The sequence below is a fragment of the Gigantopelta aegis genome, chromosome 14 (assembly GCF_016097555.1).
Source record: "Gigantopelta aegis isolate Gae_Host chromosome 14, Gae_host_genome, whole genome shotgun sequence".
NCBI classification, from domain to species: domain Eukaryota; kingdom Metazoa; phylum Mollusca; class Gastropoda; order Neomphalida; family Peltospiridae; genus Gigantopelta; species Gigantopelta aegis.
Genome location: NC_054712.1, coordinates 41039762 through 41047967, shown reverse-complemented (window position 1 = coordinate 41047967; position 8206 = coordinate 41039762).

The following is an 8206-nucleotide window of genomic DNA, read 5'->3' as shown; positions in this document are numbered from 1 at the left end:
GGTTTATTAATGAGACAAAGACTATAGTGATGGTTTATTTATTAATGATACAAGGACTATAGTGATGGTTTATTAATAGTGATGATGACAAAGACTATAGACTATAGTGATGGTTTATTAATGAGACAAAGACCTATAGTGATGGTTTATTAATGAGACAAAGACTATAGTGATGGTTTATTAATGAAGACAAAGACCTATAGTGTGTTTATTAATGGTTTATTAATGAGACAAAGACTATAGTGATGGTTTATTAATGAGACAAAGACTATAGTGATGGTTTATTAATGAGACAAAGACTATAGTGATGGTTTATTAATGAGACAAGGACTATAGTGATGGTTTATTAATGAGACAAAGAAAATAGTGATGGTTTATTAATGACACAAAGACTATAGTGATGGTTTATTAATGAGACAAAGACTACAGTGATGGTTTATTAATGAGACAGACTATAGTGATGGTTTATTAATGAGACAGACTATAGTGATGGTTTATTATACTATAGTGATGGTTTATTTGAGACACAGGATGAGACAAAGACTATAGTGATGGTTTATTAATGAGACAAAGACGGTTTATTAATTACGGACACAAAGAAAATAGTGATGGTTTATTAATGACACACGTTTATTAATGAGACAAAGAAAATAGTGATGGTTTATTAATGACACAAAGACTATAGTGATGGTTTATTAATGAGACAAAGACTATAGTGATGGTTTATTAATGAGACAAAGACTATAGTGATGGTTTATTAATGAGACAAAGACTATAGTGATGGTTTATTAATGAGACAAAGACTATAGTGATGGTTTATTAATGGACAAAGACGGACTCGGACACAAAGACTATAGTGATGGTTTATTAATGAGACAAAGAAAATAGTGATGGTTTATTAATGCACAAAGACTATAGTGATGGTTTATTAATGGACAAAGACTATAGTGATGGTTTATTAATGAGGACTATAGTGATGGTTTATTAATGACACAAAGACTATAGTGATGGTGAAACAAAGACGTGGACTTGGACTCGATGGTTTATTAATGACACAAAGACTATAGTGATGGTTTACAAGACTATATTGATGGTTTATTAATGGACTGGAGAGACTGGACTTGGTCTCGACTATAGTGATGGTTATTAATGAGACAGACTATAGTGATGGTTGAGGACACGGATTTTCACACGGACCTCGGACACGGACACGGGCTGGGAGCTGGACACGGACACGGACTCGGATTCGGAGCACGTGGACTTGGACTAGGCGTCCGTGGACTTGGTCTCGCTGGACACGGACACGGGCTCGGAGCTGGACTTGGTCTCGCTGGACACGGACACGGGCTCGGAGCTGGACTTGGTTTCGCTGGACACGGACACGGACTCGGATTCGGAGCACGTGGACTTGGACTAGGCGTCCGTGGACTTGGTCTCGCTGGACACGGACACGGGCTCGGAGCTGGACTTGGTCTCGCTGGACACGGACACGGGCTCGGAGCTGGACTTGGTTTCGCTGGACACGGACACGGACTCGGATTCGGAGCACATGGACTTGGACTTCCGTGGACTTGGTCTCGGACACGGACACGGATCTCTGGATCTCGCGGAGCACGGGCTCGGAGCTGGACTTGGATGGACACGGACTCGGATTCGGAGCACATGGACTTGGATTAGGCGCCCGTGGACTTGGATTCGGCGCACGTGGACTTGGATTTGGAGGACGTGGATTTGGATTCGGAGGACGAGGACTGGGATACGGACACGCTCTGTACCACTGAGGACTTGTTTCAAATATTTAACAAAACAAACTGTTTTAATAAATGTAGATGTTTTATTTAGTTACTAAAGTCTTCTGTTGTCTGTGTTCTTAGGGGAAAGGAATTAAATATAGGTTGAACATCGTTGGTGTGTTGAACAGTAAATGATCTACGACTGCCAGAGATGTTACATTATTTTATGTAATATCCAGGGGCGTCACAAGATTAAAAAAGGCAGTTTTGACTTTGCAAAGGGTGTGAGATCTGTTAGGGGCTTCAGGGACATGCTCCCCAGAAGTAAAGATGCGCAGAGATGCCTTTTCAGGGCAATTTAGTGTAGTATTTAGGAATTTATTTTTAAAATAATATTTTTTTTAAATGACGGGGGTGGGGTGGGTCACGTGTGACCCACGTGACCTCGCCCTGGATCCGCTTTTTATTTCGTTTTTTTGGTGACTAATTACGTAATGGAAAAACATCCACGTTCATTTACTCTCGCTATAGCTTAACAGGCCCACGTTATCGGATTTAGTGTCTGTACATAAATACATAATAATAATAATTAATAGTAATCATATTTAAAAACACAAAGAGTCAATTGCCAGGATTCGAACCTACTGCAACGATTCGCAGGGAATTTGACAGCACGCGACCTTTGGACTATCGGGACGTGCACATTGTAAACCATCTGTGATAGAATAATTTGGTCACTTTCATAAAAACCAAACAGTTAAAAACTGTCTTCAACTTTTTTTTCTATTTTAATGAAATTATAAGGCTATCGACTTTTATTTAGGACTACCAGATTATATAAGCTCGTAGCCCGATGGGCTACAGCTGAAAAATATCAAGGTCACAGCCTGGACCTTTAAATGTGTATATTTATATATTTGGATGTTTTAAATAAAGCACATCTTTAAAAGTTAAAGGATAAATATTAAATAGAGAATACTACATGAGTGATTGATAGATACCATTTATCGTACGAGTTGTTGTGTCATAAGGTTAAAATTGGGGCGGACGGGGGAGGGGGGGGGGGTGTTCATAGGGTTTTCAGTCCCTCGAACGTTTACTATTTTCCTTCGTAAGTTCGTGTCTTTACGATATTGTTAAACAGCCTGCATCCGTGCCTACCTTGGAGCCACTGTTGCTCGGCATTCAATCAGTCTTAGATCTATCTCAAATTAATTTCATCCCACTCATTCACAATTCCCGGTTCCGCCACTGGGCAGTTATTGAATTCCTACTGAAGCGAACCTTATTCAGCCAATCAGCGACGTGTAGGCGATGTTTTGAAAATTCTTTATTTTATTATATTGCTGTATCAGAGTTTGCACTCACAACGAACGTGTTTTACTGTTATGCGCATGTGCGGGTAATGGTGGACGTGTTTTTCTCGGCCCCGAGTAGATTGGCCATAATATAGTTTATAGATACGCTTTCAAGATGAAATAACAAGCGAAAATAAGAAATATGTTCTGAGTGAATGCAGACTTTAAATATGTGTAAGTGTTAAACTGATATACGTTTCAAAATGTTCTTGGACATGGGCATGAGCATGTGTTATCTCATTGAACAGTTTACATTTGAGTTTGACGTTACGCTTGATTGGCTATACTGAAAGTCACCAATGTTTATTTACATTCCGCACGCGCATTGTTTGAAACTGACCAAGCTGTATGCTGTAAAAAGCAAGGTTTTATTTGTACGATTAGAATGGCTACAAATGATATATCTACGGTTCTTCGGAACACACGAGACGTGATGTATGGGGGTAATGTTGAGCAAGCTGAGCAAGCTGGAAAGTTCACACTTGATTATGTTGTTGAACTTATGAAAAAAATGGACTCCAGACTGTCGCATATAGAGATATATGTTCAGAAAATAGAGGATGTTCAGTCATCCATTACATCGCTGACAGCAAAAGTGAGTACGCTAGAAGCTGACGTTAAGACTGCTCACAAGAACAGCAGGGAGCTGGAAAATAGTATCCAAGGACTGAGTAATTTTTATGATGGTGTGAAAAGTGCATGCGACAAAAGTAAATCTGATATTGCACAGATAAAAACCAGACTCACATCTGCAGATAAGGACAGTAATGAAATAAAAGCAGAACTTGAGACGGTACGAAAAGAACGCGAGGAATTGAAGGTTACTATTACTGATTTACAGTGTAGATCAATGAAAAACAATCTCATATTCACAGGACTTGCCGAAAACAATAACGAAAACACAGAAGATGTACTAAGGGAGTTTATCTGTCATGAACTTGGAGTGGAATGGGATATAGAGTTTGGCAATGTCCATCGATTCGGTCGAAGACGTGGTGGTAATCCTCGACCTATTGTTGCGCGTTTTCTTTACTTTAAAGATCTTGCAATGGTAAAATCCAAAGCATACAGACTGAAAAATAAGCCATACGGAATCAATGAGCAGTTTCCCGCCGTTGTCGAAGAGCGTCGCAAGAAGTTGTACCCGGTAGCAAAGAGGTTCAGAGTAGCAGGTCACAAGACAAAGATGGTAAGAGACAAACTATTCGTAGATGGCCGACTTTACGAAAACACGGCCGCATCGGAAACTGACCCTAGATCTTACAGGGATGTTGTTGTGCAGTCTACACCGCCACGTGCGTCACAGAATACCCAGCGTGAACAGTCCAGCGAACGTGACAGGAGACCTACAGCGAAACGACAGCGTGCTTCTTCTACACCAACATCGGATCACCATCACGCATCTGGACCATCGGATACCGGTGACAATGCAGTATAGGGACTCGCGGGGGGTGGTTTATCTGTACTATCTTGGAACGTGTGTAGGTCTTTAAATAACAAACTGCAAGATGTGGAATTTTTAGACATCATTTGTAAATACGATATTATTTGTTTATATGAATGCTGGATAGATTCTAATGATATAACCATACCCAATTATATTACATGCAATATACCTAGAGAGCATGGCAAAGGAGGAGGAATAGTTATTTTCATCAGAGACTCTTTAAAAGATTGTTGTTTTTGTATTGAGAAGGTTTGCGACAGCATTGTTATACTGAAGCTTGTAGCTAATGTTAATGTTGGAAGAGATACTTATATTTTTATTAATTACATCCCCCCTATCAATAGTACATATTATAATAACAATGATGTTGATTTATTTCCAGTGCTTGAAGATAGTATAGCTAGATATATCGAGTTAGGTAACATTATAGCTATTGGTGACTTTAACAGTCGTACTGGGACTGGTTCTGACTTCATTGGGACTGGTTCTGACTTCATTGAAAATGATAGACTATCTGAATTCTCAGCACATATATTATCTAACGTTGTAGAATACATACCTGATGCTGATATCGTATCACGTTTCAATGAAGATAAAACAATAAATCAGTTCGGCAGGAAACTTTTATTTTTATGTAAAACTAGTGGTCTACGGATTTTAAATGGTAGACATTCTGGAGATAGAAACGGAAATATAACATTTTATAATGCTAATGGTTCTAGCCTTATAGATTATGTACTTATAAATGAATCTTGTTTTGAATTAATTGAACAGTTTGAGTCAGGTAACTTTAATTGTTTTTCAGACCATTCGCCAGTTTGTTTTACAATATACTACCCTGTTGTAGAAGAAATTAATTATGTACCAAATGTAAAAGAACAAACGCATTTTAGTGTAAAATGGAATGATGAAAATAATCAAGAGATTGTTCTCAAAATTGCTGAGCGTATGGATGCTTTATTAAATATATGTACCATAAAAGAAACCAGTCATGAAAATATAAATACATGTGTAGACAAATTTACAAATGAATTGAATAACATTATTTTACCTTATTGTTCCATTAAGACTTACAAAACTAGTACAACAGAGAAAAGATCATCAGAGACCAAACGTGAAGATAAACCTTGGTTTAACGAAGTTTTGAAACAACGATACAATGAATACAGAAAAGCCATACGAAATTTTAACGTTAACAAAACTAATGACAATCGCATTGAACTTATTCGGGTAAAAAAAATATACAAAAAATTAGAATATAAATTGAAAAAGAAATATAAATGCCAACAGGGTAACATGTTGAATTATTTAAGAAAATATAACCCTAAAACGTTTTACAAATATTTCCAAAAAAGAAAACAAAATAACAGATCGGAGTTGAGTAATGATGCATTTTTCAACCATTTTTCTAATCTGGCTGGTACCGAACCTACCACTAACCATGAGGTAGATGAGTTCTTATCGAGTTATGATACACACACTAGTCAAACATCATGTACTGCATTAGATCATGACATTACTGAAAAAGAAATCGTCGTTGCGATTAAAGGGTTACAGAAGAACAAAGCCTGTGGTTATGATCATATTTTAAATGAGTATCTTATAAATTGTAAAGATGTTTTGATGCCATGTCTACTTTTATTGTTTAATAATGTTTTCAAATCTGGTCACTATCCTCAGTCTTGGTCAGTTGGCTGTATTGTTCCTGTTTTTAAAAAAGGAAATACAAATGATACTGACAATTACAGGGGCATTACATTAGTCAGTTGTTTGGGTAAACTTTTTACTTCTATTTTAAACAAAAGATTGCTAGATTACGACTTAGATAATGATATCATTACTGACGCCCAACTAGGATTCAGAAACCAAATGTCTACTATAGATGCCATTTTTATCTTACAACATTTAATACATAGAACACTAAAGAATCGAACACGTTTATATTGTTGCTTTGTAGATTACAAAAAAGCTTTTGATTTTATTAACAGACAAAACTTGTGGTTCAAACTAATTCAACAAGGTATCGAAGGAAGAATGTTAGCTATTATACGATCTTTATATAATGATGTTAAATGTTGTGTAAAATACAATAACGAACTTTCTGATTTTTGTATGTGCAAGAACGGTTTATTTCAGGGTGAGGTTTTGTCACCAATATTATTTTCTATGTATGTTAACGATTGCGAAATGTACCTACTATCAGATAATTGTCCATATGTTGATATACAAATGTTAAATATATTTCTAATAATGTATGCCGATGATATGGTGCTTCTAGCTGAAACACCCGAAGGATTGCAAAAAATGCTTGATTCAATATCTAATTATACAAGTAAATGGGATTTAACAGTAAATACAACTAAGACCCAAATTATTGTTTTTAGAAATGGAGGCAAACTTCGAGATAATGAGAAGTGGTTTTATAATGGTTGTCAACTAGAGGTTGTCAATGAATTTAATTACCTTGGTATTTTATTTTATTATAACGGAAAATTTAGTAGGACACAAAAAAGAGCAGCGGAACAAGGTCGTAAAGCTTTATTCTCAATTCATAACGTATGTAAAAATAATTATTTTAATATTGAAACAATGCTATCTGTATTTGATACCTATGTCAACAGTGTTCTTAGTTATGGATCGGAAGTATGGGGTTTCCACCCTGGCCAAGACGTTGAAAAGATTCATTTACAATTTTGTAAAAAGTCACTGGGTGTACGGAAAGGGACATGTAATGATTTTGTATATAGTGAATTAGGAAGATTTCCATTGTATATTATTAGAAAACTAAGAATTTTTAAATACTGGATCAAACTACGTAATACTAATAACTGCATATTAATGGCTATATATGAGGAAATGGATCAGCTTGATAACAATTGGTTAATGGATGTTAAACAGGAAACTAAATGCACTTGGTTTAAATTATATATGGAGTCTAACGGAAGTTGATAATAATACTTACAGTGTAATTAAGCAAAGATTGTGTGATGTGTTCAAGCAACAATCTTACAATAGAATAACAGCAACGTCAAAAGGTAATTTTGTATAAATATTTATTAACTGAATTTAAATTGCAAAGTTATCTTACAAAACCGTTGGACGTTACACAATTGAAAGAAATTACAAAATTTAGACTCTGCGCCCATAAATTAAATATAGAATTTGGTAGGTACAGAAACATTGAAAGATCAGAAAGATTATGTACAGTATGTAATACAAATGAAGTAGAAGATGAGTACCATTTCATTCTACAATGTCCAAGATACACTGATATAAGAACACAATTTATAAAACAATATTATTATAAACGTCCAAGTGTTTTCAAGCTTATACAACTTTTAAGAACTGACAATAATAAAGATCTTAATAACCTTGGGAAATATTTACAACGGGCAAATAAGGTAAGAAATGAACTAGTGGAATAAAGACGTAATGCTAATAGTGATGTACAATGTAGTGCATCATACATGTGTATCTCGGTAGCACCTCAAGTGTTTAACAGTTTCTCTTATGTAATAACGACCTATATCTTTATGTGATATAAGTCAGCAGTACTGTGATACTTTGTATTATATATGTCTATAATGTTAAATCACTCTCCACCATTATCCTGTACATTATTGTGTACATATCTGTATAATATATGCTATATTGTTTGTATGATGCTG